A 15,672-nucleotide genomic window follows, 5' to 3' on the forward strand; every position below is an offset into this window, starting at 1 on the left:
AAGAATTTCCTTTGTTCTCTCTATGAAAACTCACTCTCTCTCTATACTGTGGCCATGAGGAGATAATATCCTCCAGGAACTTACGACCTCTCTGACCACAGCAGCCTGGTTGTAGGAGACAGAGAGAGGGGAATGGTGCTCGCTGTACCCAAAGAGGGCAATGTCATGACATACCCCCCTGGTGGTTTGGATCTTGTTTGTCCTGCAAGTTACAAATCAACATAAAATCATGACCACGCGATGTCCTGTTTGTAGATCATCGTTCCAGTCCCCTCTGGGGTTGAACTTGGTAGGCTTCTCTGAAAGCGGAGCAGTCCACCACAAGGATGGGCAGTTGATGTCCGGTTGGTGATCGCCGCTGCGATCTAGTGGTTTACCTTGGTAGGTTCCCTAGAAGCTGCAAAGTACCCAAGGAAGGGCCAGGGGATGTCCTGGTTGGGGATCGCATTTGGCATGCCGCCACATGAATGGGCCGTGGGTGTCCGGATTTGGGATCACCATTCCCGACCGGTCGTCTGGTTGTCATCCAGACTGGAAGATCTGGGCAGTAACTTAGGCAGATGTTAACAACGCACACACACACATGAAATATATATAATTACATTCATTTCTCAATGAGCGGCATTGTGGCACTAGGTGATGATGTATGGGGACTTTGTTTATGGCTCTATCACTTCTTAAGTGTCAAAGGAACTGATCCGAAAAGGAATGAAAGCATAAACAAAAGATATACATATATAGTTCTCACACAAAAATCATCTAATTGGACTGTATTCTATATATGTCCAATGTTCTGGCAAAATGACTATCATGGCATTGTCTCTAATGCCATATCTAGGGTTTTCCTACTTGGTGTGTTGCTTAGGCACTATCCTAAGTTGATAACTATATGATACGTTTACAGCTGTAAGGCACTCATTTTGGGCAGTCTACGGGGATGACCTATGGAGTTCTGGGAAGAAAACTGGTGAGTGCTGTAGAGTCAAAGGCCTAGAAGTAAATGTTCAACTTTACTAAGGCTGGTATTTTGCTTGTTCCTTAAGTGATCGTAGCATAAATCCTAATTGGATGTTCCGTTGTGCATGTGCGTTTATGCTTACACAAGCGCGCACGTCAAGGGAAGAAAACCAAGCATCCTGGCAGATTACAACTTGTTCAGAATGAGTCTGGTAATTTTCCGGTCAATGCCTGGAGGTCAGTCAGAATTGGTGTCGAGGGAGTCTGTAGTAGTTTTTACTACAAGTCACTGTGTCTTCCACTATTGTAGTGGCGATTGGTATGAAGTCTATTTCATAGCTATGTTATCCACGGAGGAGCTAACCTCACGACGGAAGTACTCTTTAAGTATTGGACCAGTCGTACGTGGTGTGATCATGGTTAATTACTTCTTATAATTTTCCTCCTAAATGGAGGATTCTATTTATTAGTGACGTGTGTTAACCATTGGAAGAGTGCACTGGATATTCCCTTCCGTGTGTTGCACTCTGTGTGACTCCTATGTGGTTGTTGTCAAGGGTAATTTGATTGGTTAGGTATCTAACCTTTTTACTGATTGTAGCTGGACTGACTTGCTGGTATTGGTACTCAAGGGGACCAGTTATCCTACCAATTTATTCTGAAATAGTATACTACTGTGATTGGAGCATTTTTCTAGTTTTATTGTAGTTGAACCTACACATGGCAAGGAATGATTATTGTTGTCATTTGTTTTGGAGGTGGACAAGTCCACTGGACTTCCTTTACGACCAGTGTGGTACACCTCAGTACTATCTTAGATGTGTTCTAAGATAATCCCCGTCTAGGGGCCTGTCTGCTCCTCACTGTTCTCATAGGGGAGTTTACAACTAGATTTGATTTATGCTCTGGCGGCCTCGTACGATGTTGTCCATAGTCTCGACCCCACCCCACCGACCTCGATGAGGCTCATCATGGGTCTGGGCTACTATTCCCCCCCTTTGTGTCTCGGGACACCCCCACCAGCGGGTGGTGTTGGTATCTGAGGCGCAAACAAAAAGGTCGGACCCTATGTACGAGTTGTCGGCGGCCGCGTTGTTATGAGAATGGCTGTAACCTTTCAATCAAATCTCCTAGTGTTTGTGCTTCAAAACAGTCAGTGGCGGTCGAGGCATGTCAGTCACCACCGCGTCCGCGTGTGGCAACCTCTTCAGTACCTACGAACTGAGACGGGGATATCGGTCTGTGATATCGCAAAGTGTTTCACCAGTGGGAGTCATCGGGTCAGTTGCTGGACTGACACCATTAGTGTCCTTGTAAGGGGTGACAGTCCCCAACAAAGCGGAAGGTGTATCATCGGAAGCAGAGTATACTCTGCGCATCAATGGGTGCAGGATCGTAGCGAACAGGTCGATTGTAGCGGTAGTCATGTTAATGGCGACTTACTTTACAGTTATTTTGACCGCGGAGGTTATTGAAATCATGGTTTCGTGGTAGAAACTGTTGTTGCGCGTCACCTCTCAACGCTCCAGTACCTGATAATGCACCCTCTAACTGGAGTGAGTGCTCCTGGTCAAACTTCAAAACCAAGTGGTCAGGTTGTCACGCCCTGACCTTAGAGATCCTGTTTATGTCTCTATTTTGGTTTGGTCAGGGTGTGAGTTGGGGTGGGTATTCTATATTCTATTATTTGTATTTCTATATTTTGGCCGGGTAGGGTTCTTAATCGGGGACAGCTGTCTACTGTTGTCTCTGATTGAGAACCATACTTAGGTAGCCCTTTTTTCCACCTGTCTTTGTGGGAAGTTGACTTTGTTTAGGGCACATAGCCTTTAGCTTCACGGTTTGTTTTCTAGTGTTTATTGTTTTTGTCGGCGTCATATAAATAAAGAATATGTACGCTCACCACGCTGCACCTTGGTCCTCCTCCTTCAATAGCCGTGACACAGGGCTCTTAGCGTTGTGAACTTTTGATGCATCAAAAGCTGTGCTTGCAAGCTCTCTGAGTTGTAAAATAGGCAAGCCAACGTGGGCGGCAGGGCCCAAGTAGGTAATGAAGGTGGGATACATGTTCGACAAAACATTTGTTTAAATGGTAACAGGTCTTCCATGCCTGTTTCAGTGAGTAGGCCAAAGTAAGCTGAACGAAGCCTATGATAGTAAGCTTGTGGGTGTTCGTTCCGAGCTTGTTTGACGGTGTTAGCCAGTGAGCTATCGTGTTTGCGAGTTGCAGAACCACTGAATTCTGATTTCAAAGCTGTTGCAAGTTTAGCGTAGTCATTTAGCACGTGTTGCTGTTGTAGACGAATTAACCTCGTCACGTGTCTATTCGACATTCGCTTCAACAGGTAAACCCTGTCTGAACCCGTAGCATTCGGGTAGCCATCCAACGCGTCCTCTATGTCAGCTAGGAACGTCTCAGTATCGTTTGGCTGACCTGGAAAGGGGTCAAAGGTGGGGAAATTCTTGACGAGTTTGTCAAGGTATTCCGCGCCAAGCGGGCGGAGAGGGTTGGCTTCTCCTCTTGGCCTTTCGGCCCCAATCTCTACACAAGCCAAGTCTTGTTGTTGTTGGCCAAGAGGTGGCATATTACTCAGTGCCGAATAGCCAAGAGGAGAAGACTGAGGGACACATGAGGGAGGCAAGGTCTGAAACCTATCATCTTTACTCCTGTGAGTACAGGGCTCCGGTTGCTTGGATGGGTAGTCACGCTGTAGAGCGTGACCATTCTGGATTTACTCCAGATGGTACCTAAGGGTGGTATTCTGCTGCATTGCAGAGTCCACTTGGGCGCTTAGAGTACTGATATTGGACACGTGAGTGTCACACTTGCTCCTTTCGGTCTCAAACTTATCCGTCATTGTTTGCAGACAGAGGTTTTGAGTATGGAGCGAGAGATTCAATGATGAGATTTCCTCCGCTTGCTTAGAAATCAATATTTCCATCTTCATCACCTGAGTTCTCTCATCATTCATTTGGTCAGCGACTTCAATGAGTTCTGCTGATTTGTCATCCAACTTAGTTATTGTGTTCATTAATTGATCGTCTTTGGTCTGCAGCGTTTTGAGTAGAACCGTGTTACTTTGAGTAACGTTCAACAAAACAGCATGCATGTTATCAAGTTAAGCACTCCTGTTTATAGATAACTGTTCAGGTTTATCTAGTTTGGTGTGGACATCATCATATTTAGTTTTGGCTAAATAGAGTTGTTCCTGTAGAAGACGATTTTGTTTTTTATTTTATTTTACCTTTATTTAACAAGTCAGTTAATTACGGCAAGTCGGTTAAGAACAAATTCTTATTTTCAATGACGGCCTAGGAATTGTGGGTTCTGTTCAGGGGCAGAACGACAGATTGTCAGCTCGGGGGTTTGAACTTGCAACCTTCCGGTTACTAGTCCAACGCTCTAACCACTAGGCTACCCTGCCGCCCAGGCCTAGGTCCTGGCAGTGTTGTGCAGACTCAGTACAACTGAGTTTAGGAAGAGCTTGTGCTTGTTCAGATGTCCCTTGTCCTTGTCATGTGTCCCATGACACTCATAGGACTTCATGTTACACAATACATGTATGTTTTGTTCAATAAAGTTCATATTTATATCAAAAAATCTCATTTTACATTGGTGCTTTACGTTCAGTAGTTCCAAAACATCCAGTGATTTTTTTGCAGAGAGCCACATCAATTTACAGAAATACTCATAATAAACATTGCTAAAAGATACAAGTGTTATGCATGGAATTTTAGATCCACTTCTCCTTAATGCAACGACTGTGTCAGATTTCAAAAAGCTTTACGGAAAAAGCACACCATGCAATAATCTGAGTACAGCGCTCAGACAACAAAACAAGCCATACAGATATCCGCTATGTTGTGGAGTCAACAGAAGTCAGAAATAGCATTATAAATATTCACTTACCTTTGATGATCTTTATCAGAATGCACTCCCAGGAATCCCAGTTCCACAAAAAAATGTTTGATTTGTTCGATAAAGTCCATCATTTATGTCCAAATACCTCCTTTTTGTTTGCGCATTTAGCCCAGTAATCCACATTTTCGAGCAGACGAAAAGTCAAAAAGTTCCGTTACAGTCTGTAGAAACATGTCAAACAATGTATAGAAGCAATCTTTAGGATGTTGTTATCATAAATCTTCAATAATGTTTTAACCGGAGAATTGCTTTGTCTAGAGAAATGTGTCATGTGAACGCGCGTGGTCAGCTCATGGCACTCTGGCAGACTTCTGACTCATTCAGCTCCCATTCCACCCAACTTCACAGTAGAAGCATCAAACAAGGTTCTAAATACTGTTGACATCTAGTGGAAGCCTTAGGAATTGCAATATGACCCCATAGACACTGTATATTCGATAGGCAAATCCAACCACTTCCTGGTTGGATATTTCTCAGGTTTTTGCCTGCCATATGAGTTCTGTTATACTCACAGACATAATTCAAACAGTTTTAGAAACGTCAGAGTGTTTTCTATCCAAATCTACTAATAATATGCATATATTAGCAACTGGGCCTGAGTAGCACCTTATTGGGCACCTTATTCATCCAAGCTACTCAATACTGCCCCCCAGTCCCAAAGAAGTTTGTGGAGTGGTTGAAATTTGTGGAGTGGTTGAAAAACATGTTTTAATGACTCCAACCTAAGTGTATGTAAACTTCCGACTTCAACTGTAGGAGGGCCAAGCAGAGGAAGCAGCTCTTTCAGTAGTTTAGTTGGAATAGGGTCCAGTATGCAGCTTGAAGGTTTAGAGGCCATGATTATTTTCATCAATGTGTCAAGTAAACAGTAGCTATAAAAAGTGATTGAGTAGGCCGCATAGATTTCATGAAAATCATGACAAAAACAGTCATTTTCTTTATGTAAATTGAAATTTGCTATCGTAAATTTTAGCAACACCTCCGCCTAGTCAATGAACAGCATTTTCACATAAGTATTCCTCTTATCTAGGTGGGTGAGGACAGCGTGGAGCGCAATTGAGATTGCGTCGTCTACGAATCTGTTGGGGCTGTAGGCAAATTGGAATGAGTCTGGGATGATGGAGTTGATGTATGCCATAACTAGCCTTTCAAAGCACCTCACCTCAGGATTGCAAATGCAAGTGCTACAAGGTGGTAGTCGTTGTGGCAGGAAGCCTTAACGTTCTTGGGAACAGGAATGATGGTAGTCATTTTAAAACATGTGGGGATTAGACTGGGATATGGAAAATTACAGTGAATATGCCTGCCAGTTGATCTGTGCATGCTCTGGGAACGTGCCATGGAATACCTTCCAGAGTGAGTGTTAACCGTTGAGAGTGTTGACCTAATTAAAGACCATACTCACGTCGGCCTCTTACTCACCCAGTCCACTACATTACCAAAAGTATGTGGACACCTGCTCGTCAAACATCTCAGTTCACTGGAACTAAGGGGCCTAGCCCGAACCAAGAAAAACAGCCCCAGACCATTATTCCTCCTCCAGCCAACAGTTTGCACTATGCATTGGGGCAGGTAGCATTCTCCTGGCATCCGCCAAACTCAGATTCGTACGTCAGACTGCCAGATGGTGAAACGTGATTCATCATTCCAGAGAACGCGTTTCCACTGCTCCAGAGTCCAATGGCAGCAAGCGTTAAACCACAAGCTTTCAGTCTAGCTTTAGCTCATGCTACATTTATCTTCTGAAGTTTCTCAGATTGAGATTAGCTCTAAACTTTACCCTTGGTTTCTTGAACGGTGCATGCTTATCTGCAATAGAGTTGAACAAAGAAATAGAACAATTTAGGGCCTGATCAGAATCAGAGATGTTACAACCCCTCCATCCACACAATCCCAGATCAGACAAGAATTGTTGATCATTAAAATTCCTATAATTTATGTTTGTAATAATGAGAGATTACAGATCGCAGATTACCTGCAGAGCATGAAACACTCACTTTTTCCTCTGAATGGGGAAGCCTCCATAAGAAGAGACATAGCAACTCAATCCATGTTCGAAGACAGCAATTTCCAGCCAGAGCAAGAAATGTAAAAATAACTGATGTATTTTTCCGGACATATACAGGCCGTCGGTAGATACATCCAATACAAAAATATAAATTAAGCAAAACAGACTCTAGTCTGTAAAACACAACTTTTTGGATGACAAAATCAAGCATCAAAATGGCAACAAACTGCACAGCAGCACGGACAAAAAGCATCAGCGACAATCTTACCAGTCTATGGTAGACCGAGTTTAGCGCCAATCTTAAACTCTTGTTTTTGATCATCGCTTGTACTTGGAACCTGCAGATCCCTGAAAATATTCAAGGTGATGGAGTGAGCATCTCTAGGCAGGATTTGCACACACATACACACATGAAAAGAAAGTGTACACAGAGAAGAGACAGAAGAGAACATTGAATCATCCTCTTCGTACAAAAAGGACCACCTTGATTAGCTTGACAGTAATGATGAACCGATACATGACGTCAGTGAAAGGGTTCCAATCTACACACATTAAACTAAGCATGGATGGCACTTAATGGATTGCACACACAGAGTGTATATGTGACCTGATTCAGGGAACTAGGCGTATGTCGCAAGTCACGACTTCACAGGAGAGCCATTTGAATGTAAAACATTTTTGATCAAAATGCGTATTTTGCCAGAAATATCTTCTGGAACATGTAAACTTTCATGTGCCTTAATAACAAACTTGTATGCCATCTGTAAATACAAATAAAATTGTTAAATTATGAGCCTTGTTGTTTAAGTCCCAGAAAAAGTGAGCAACCTTCCCACTAGGCATGATTGGCTGAGATAATGAGTTGGCTGGATATGCCGAGAGGAGTTCGGATTGGTCTGCTATAGAAGCTTGTCAGTTTGTGTTGGTAATCCTGTCGAACGCGGCTTTTTAAAAATGTATTGTGTAGTGGAGCTGCATAAGTGTGGCTCTCCTCTTTAGCTATCATACTCTAATTCCACTGATTTCAAAACTTTATCCTTCAGAAAGTGATGGAGGAAACCCCTGTCTCCGGATTACATCTTCAAACTAAGGGCAACCGTGGTATGGCATTCCTGACAGGCAGATGTGTCCATGCACGATGATGTATACAGGTAAGATAGCTAGCGACATTCAGATATTACACCTTTTCAAGCTAAAGTGTACTGTTATCTAGCTAGCTCCCTAGCTGATATTATTCAGTTCCCAGAGCCATTTGCTGTTCTAGTTAGAGCCTAATGTTAGCTAGCTAACATTGAACATAGTTGGTTAGCACTGTGGCATTGGTGGCACTGTTCATGGTTGTTTAACTAGCTAACAGCTGCTGGCTCATTAGCTAACATTATGTGACGTGTGTGAACTTAAACAATGTACCTAGCTAGCAAGTTATATGTCTTAAGCTAAAGTTTACTGTTAGCTACCTAGCATTAGCTGGCTGGCTCCCTAGCTGACTTTATTATTCGTTTCCCAGAGCCGTATGGCGTTCTAGTTAGAGCCTAATGTTAGCTAGCTAACATTAAACCTGGTTGGTTAGCTCCCAGCACTGTGGCATTGTTGGCACTGTTTGTTGTTTCACTAGCTAATGTTACGTGACATGTGTACAACACCCGTTGAATAAGGCTGGTGTCTGTAAACGTCTGAAAAAAAGCGTAATGAAATTGTTGCCAGCAGAGCTGGTTAGGCTGTTTTCATGTAAACCCGATGTAAACCCGATGTAAACAAATCAAATCGGCCAGAGCGTCAAGTGTGCGCTTCGAGAGCGAAACGAGATGGTGTGGCTAAAGCTTAAGGTGAGGGTGTGAAAGATGCTGAATGGGTGTCAACAAAGAAGAGCTCTTCAATAGATAGCAAAACATTCAAAGGTGATCAACTTTCAAAGCAGAAATACTTTCCCATTGTTCCTCAAATGCAGTGTATGGTATACCATTTTGTAGCTCGGAGTCTCTACTTTATATAATGTAAAACACACTGTTTCATATTTTGCTACATAAGACTGAATCCAGGTGTTCATTAACATTATTGGACTGGTGTGTGTTACTGTTCATTAAAATTATTGGACTGGTGTGTGTTACTGTTCATTAACATTATTGGACTGGTGTGTGTTACTGTTCATTAACATTATTGGACTGGTGTGTGTTACTGTTAACATTATTGGACTGGTGTGTGTTACTGTTCATTAACATTATTGGACTGGTGTGTGTTATTGTTCATTAACATTATTGGACTGGTGTGTGTTATTGTTCATTAACATTATTGGACTGGTGTGTGTTATTGTTCATTAACATTATTGGACTGGTGTGTGTTACTGTTCATTAACATTATTGGACTGGTGTGTGTTATTGTTCATTAACATTATTGGACTGGTGTGTGTTATTGTTCATTAACATTATTGGACTGGTGTGTGTTATTGTTCATTAACATTATTGGACTGGTGTGTGTTTCTGTTCATTAACATTATTGGACAGGTTTTAATGTCATGTTCTGAGTCTGATAATTTATTACACCCCACTCCTGAACTGGTCTCCTAATTAAAATGGCTTATTCTCTTGAATTTATAATACATGTTCTCAGTTAATATGGCAGTGTAATACTATAATGGTAGCCCATTGAGACAGTCTATTGCAGCCTGCCCAAACAGGCAGCTGCAATACAACATCACAAAATGTAATCATCAACAGTCCATAATATTGGGTCCTGACTCAATTGTCCAGGTCAATTTTGGGTCCCCAGGCAAAACCAGTTGAGAACCACCGCTCTAGGCTAATGAGTCTCTGGCCGTGTCTACACTTGACAGTTTACGCAGCTTTTGATTCTGATCAATGAGTTGTGATCGTGAAATTCTGCACACGTCATGCGTCTACTCCTACATTTAAATGTGTCTACCTTGCCCACATTGTATCCATATTCCCTTTTCCCGCACAATAATCAAATGCCTGTAAGTATTCTGCAAACGGTGGAACAGGCCAAATATGACACAACAACAACTTGATGGCAGTAGCCAACTACTGTAGCTAACTAGCCAACTAAACTCTGTAACTAGCCTGCAAGCTTTGCAAACTGGTTCACTTAACTCTAGCCCCCCCCCCCCCCCCCCCAAAAAAAAATATTTGTTCTAATAAGCTAGCTGGCTAGCATTTATGAAGCCAGCAAACTCATTCCTCACACACTAGGAACGTTTAATGAAAAAAGGTGCCTCTCGCTCCGACACATTTTCTGCAGACTTGTGGGTGGAGTGCTGATGACTTCGCCAAATGATGCGCTTTCGATAGCCTGATTTCTTTCAGCCTGAGGAGAAATTCGCACACTCTTCCAAGTGGTCAGCCAGATTTGAACACAATCCGATCACAATGCGACTTTTGCACATCTAGACCGGTCTTTTCAATGCGATCTTATTCTGTTAGCAGAATTGGCATGTAAGTGTCAAGTGTAGACACAGCCTCTATGGCTGCGTTTACACAGGCAGCCCCATACTGATCTTTAGCCCAATTATTGGCAAAATAGCTGATCTGATTGGTCAAAGACCAATTAGTGGAAAAATATCAAAATTGGGCTGCCTGTGTAAATGCAAGTATGGGTAGGCTACTGTGTACACATTTCATAATTTGGGGAATTTGGCAGAAGTGAATCCGGAAGGCTCTCAGTTGGATAACTCTGCCCACAATGAAGTCTAAACTAGGCCTACCTTTTACACACACATACCTTTTTGGGACCCATTAGTGTAGGATTTCCCAAACGTGGTCCCGGGGCCTCATGCTTTTTGTCCTAGCACTTCACAGCTGATTCAAATAACCAACTCGTCATCAAGCTTTGATTATTTGAATCAGCTGTGTAGTGCTAGGTCAAAAAAATAAAAAAAACTTGCACCCAAAGGGGGGACCCAGGATCAAGTTTGGGAAACTGTGAATTGGTGCAGTGGATTTTCAATATAACTACACAGAGGTAAGGCTACAAAGTTTACAGTTAAATATTTTTTTGTGGTTCTTCTTACCTCCACCCATATCTGTGCCTCCAAGAAGGCAGCATCGCAGCTGATGGACGATTCGTCTCGCCACTCCATCGAACAGTTCCAAGATCACGACTAAGATCTGATCTATTAAATCAATAATGTCATGTGACAGCTAGATGTCCTCTAGTTTGTACAACAAAGAAATAGCCTAAAAAAACATTTTTTTTAGGCTATTATCCAACTGGGCAACAACTAATTAATTCAACATTGTTTTCACATTTCAACCAAAACATGCAATGTGATGATGTTGAATCAAGTGGGAGAACTGATTGGATTTGAAAATAGTAATATTCTTTTCACCTGACTTTTTACCTAAATCAAATAACATGGTAAAATGTTTTGTTGATTTCACCTTAGTTGACAACTCAACCAAATGTAAATCAAAACTACACATTGAACTGTTGTGGCCCAGTGGGCTGCCAAGTTAACAAGTGCAACGGAAAAGATAAAATTACAATACAAATATTATTCATACTGTACTGTAGCCTATTGACATGATTTAAACCAGTCAAAATAAATGTATCCTTTGGATATGTACAAACAAGCGTCCCTTTGCACAACAGTTGAGCATCTTTTCTCCATCTGCTCTACACCATTGCCAAGTAACGTTAGGTTTACCTCAACTCCACGATTTGTGGCACACCACAAATCAACACATGTAACATTTAGGTTAGTCAAACTTGACATTGTTCATCTTGCTATTGATACTACCCTGGGAGAACACAACAACGGGTGTGTTGGTAAATCCACTCTGGGGTACCAGAGTGCGCTCTGGGCGTTCGTAGGGGTCCAGACGCTCTGTCCGAGGAGTAGGATTGATCCGAACGCTCTGACCTCCCACCCGCAGTCAAGCACCCAAACTAACTGGCAAGTTACTCCCCGATACAAATGAGAACAGCTCACTCTGACCATTTTACTCACCCAAGCAGAGCTGGTTAGGCTGTTTTCATGTTATCCAGAGCGTTGGTGAATGTAACTGTCCTGCTGGCGACAGTTACATTTTCAGACGTTTACCGGCAAATGCATTATTCTGCGCTCTGGCGCACCCGGAATAGATAGCCAAAGTGAATTAACGAACGCGCCCAAAGTTTATTTTTACCTACCTGTTCGGTCTCGACTACACACCCGCCAGATTATTCCCTAGATTGTTTGGTCCTACTAACACAATGGATGCCTACTTCCGATAAAGAGGGCTATCTGAAGGTATTGAAATGTACCATCCGACCGAAACTGCCGCTTGAGAGTCAGGATGTTTCTCTTCCTCCACTCCGAAGCAACAGCACCACCTTTGACGTGCACTTTTCTCGTGGATCTATCACGCCACCTGGCGGAACAGGTGATTACTTTAGCCTCTCACCATACTTTACTGGAGGTGCTTTTCTGGATAATAGTCGTTCCTCCTCAGATGTAGGAACGAGACTGTCAGCTAAATTGAACTATCAGTCTTGAATTAGAACTTTGAGAGCACATTTGACCTTCTGGCCTGATTGCTGTCTCTGTTCAACTACAACATTCCACTCCTTTGTCAAAGAGACTGTAATTTGTCAAAGAGACTCCTTACGGTATTCTTGAAATATCAACGTTCTATAATTAATGCGGGATAAGGATGTATTGCTGGCAGTACTGTCGCAGATTTGAGATAAAAATAAAAAAAAGACTATAAAGACATGCTAAACTTTGGGAATATCGATTTTTTTTTTGCACCTACACTAGTACACTACAATGGTTTTCACATCATCGCAACCACAAAAAAATAAACGATTATTTGACATACTTTTATTTTAAATATTGTATTTATACCAGCATTTTTTTTTAAAGTTCACATCAATGCTGTTATGTTGAAATATATTGTTGTAGGCTTTATGTAAATGAATACACTTTTGATAAAATACATATATACCCTATGTAATTGGAATAACTCACTAGAGTCTACAAAACGTAAATTGGTCTAATTGTGGTGGACAACAAGTTTAATACAGAGTACTGGTGAGTCCTTACTCCACCCATTCCATTCACTGCAACACATATGAATTACATGTTGGCTTATAGAAATAAAATACTCTATGTGCCGATGTAAAAGTGGGATTGGCTTAGCCATGGGAATATATAATTGGTGGGTGGCGGTGCTGCACATTTGGGATAAAAACATTTCTCCCTGTGCCACAGACTGCTGTATTGTTCCACTAATAAAGGAATAGTAAAAGCCCAGTGCACTACTTTTGCGAGAGAAAAAAATGTCCAGGCCTGCAGAGGGCTATATCTGCATCTGCCTATGGATTGAAGAAGGTGGCATTTTCTGAGCTAAACTGACCAAGACAACAACACATTCAACTTCATATAGTTCTGCCACAAAACAATTACATTTTCTCTCAACCAGTGGCATATGGGCTTTACTCATTTCATAGTGTATTCTACTGTATTTTTGTCAATGCCACTCATTGCTCGTCCTAATATTTATATATTTCTTAATTCCGTTCTTTTACTTTTAGATTTGTGTGCATTGTTGTGAATTGTTAAATATTAACTGTACTGTTGGAGCTAGGAACACAAGCATTTCACTACACCCGCAATAACATTTGATAAATATGTGTATGTGACCAATAAAATGTGATTTGATTTTGACTCAACATTTCACCTTTCATTTTTTATTAATTAGTAAACATTTTGAAAAACATCAATTCCAATTTGAAATTATGGGGTATTGTGTGTAGGCCAGTGACAAAACATCTCAATGTCATCCATTTTAAATTCATGCTGTAACACAACCAAATGTGGAAAAAGTCAAGGGTTGAGAATTACTTTCTGAAGGCACTTATATTTTTGTCAATTTCGACCTGCCCACCCTTATAAAAGATGGCATTTGTGAGAATTGCCAGATGGGCAATCCGCCCAGCAACATCGTCAGCAACATGTGACACAGAGTGCCTTCTGAGTGAGTTGGTAGGGGGGATGGGGTGGTTTTGGATTCACTGTTTCTTGCCACTCCAAGGTTGTGACTCCATGGACACGCCCATTCCCGCTAACCCGCCTCCATGTCAGTACTCAGTGGAGAGAAAAGATTACTTGAACGTGTGTGGGGGGGGGGGTCATCACAAGAGAAAGGACAAGGACTGAGAGTGAAAATATGTTGTTTGACCAAATAAACTTTAAGATTGGATGTAAATATCAACTGAATGCTTTCAAAATCATTTATGTTTAAATTCTAATTGTTTTCATAATTTTTTTAAATATATTTTTATCTAAATATCTATATTTTTTAAATCACTTTCACTTAGTAATAAAACTCTGTTATCCTTACAAATAATCCTGATAGGTGTCAGTCTGGTGTTTCTGTAATGACCTTAGTGATCACTGCTTCACAGTCTGTGTTTGTAATGGCTGCTCAGTGAAACCACCTGTCCTGATTTGTCATAGACGCTGACTAAAAAACTTTAATGAGCAAGCCTTTCTTCATGGCCTCTGTAAACTGGTATAAAATCAGATCCCCACTGTCAAAGACGCTTGATACTTTCAGTGATATTGTTAACAATGAGAATTAAAAAACAGGTTCAGCCCCTGGTTCGACCGTGATCTGGCAGTTACACCCCCGCAAGAAATTCATTTGGCCAAAGGTTTGGCACACATACTCAGGCTGACTGGCTCTTGTTCAGGCAAATGAGAAATAAGTGTACTCAGGCTATCCGAAAGGCCAAAGTTAGTTACTTTCAGGAGCAGTTCTCTCAGCCCTCATCCTCCACCCGTTCTGCCAGTTACATTTTGTTAAAGGTCCCCAAAACCACACAACAGCCCTGGGTTGCTCCTCTTTTCAATTCACTGTAACTTCGACTGGAACGAGCTGCAAAAAACACTCAAACTAGACAGTTTTATGTCCAGCTCTTCATTCAAAGACTTAATCATGGACACTCTGGCAGTTGTGGTTGCTTTGCGTGATGTATTGTTGTCTCTACCTTCGTGCTGTTTTCTGTGCCCAATGTTTGTAAAATGTTTTGTGCTGCTACCATGTTGTTGTCATGTGGTGTTGCTAACATGCTATGTTAGTCTTAGGTCTCTCTTTATTTAGTGTTGTCTCTCGTCTTAATTTTTATTTTATCCCCCGTCCCTGCAGGAGACCTTTTGGTAGACCGTCATTGTAAATAAGAATTTGGGATGGGTGGGGCTGGGGGACGTTGGCTGGGTGGGGTTGGGGGAATGGGACGGGTGGGGCTGGGGACGTTGGCTGGGTGGGGTTGGGGATGTTGGCTGGGTGGGGTTGGGGACATTGGCTGGGTGGGGTTGGGATGGGTGGGGTTGAGGAATGGGATGGGTGGGGTTGGGGATGTTGGCTGGGTGGGGAATGGGATGGGTGGGTGGGGTTGGAGATGTTGGCTGGGAGGGGTTGGGGGAATGGGATGGGAAGTTTGGGTTTCCTTTTATTTTCCTGTACAGTGCATTCAGAAATGATTCAGACCTCTTCCCTTTTCCCATATTTTGTTACGTTACAGCTTTATTCTAAAATGTATTTAAAAAATGTTTTCCCTCAATCTACACACAATACCCCATAATGACAGAGCGAAAACAGGTTTAGACATTTTTGCAAACGTATTACAAATAAAAAAAAATACCTTATTTACATAAGTATTCAGACCCTTTGCTAGGAGACTCGAAATTGAGCTCAGGTGCATCCTGTTTCAATTGATCATCCTTGAGATGTTTTTACAACTTGGGAGTCCACCTGTGGTAAATTCAATTGATTCGACATGATTT

At 41.9% G+C, this 15,672-nt stretch overlaps 1 protein-coding gene across 3 annotated transcripts in view; it reads right to left on the bottom strand.

Annotated features, from left to right (window-relative positions):
- LOC110501241 (LIM domain only protein 7) overlaps positions 1 to 12,141 on the bottom strand; it is a 138,203-nt gene extending 126,062 nt beyond the window's left edge. For 2 of the 3 annotated variants that reach the window (XM_036959619.1, XM_036959616.1), the window contains exon 1: positions 11,851 to 12,132. The gene's annotated coding sequence lies outside the window, so the exon portion shown is untranslated. Of the gene's footprint in view, positions 1 to 11,850 lie in introns of all 3 variants that reach the window. The other variant, XM_036959617.1, reaches the window with a different exon arrangement.
- Between the last annotated feature and the right edge of the window lie 3,531 nt (positions 12,142 to 15,672).

This window comes from Oncorhynchus mykiss, chromosome 22, assembly GCF_013265735.2.
Source record: "Oncorhynchus mykiss isolate Arlee chromosome 22, USDA_OmykA_1.1, whole genome shotgun sequence".
NCBI lineage: Eukaryota > Metazoa > Chordata > Actinopteri > Salmoniformes > Salmonidae > Oncorhynchus > Oncorhynchus mykiss.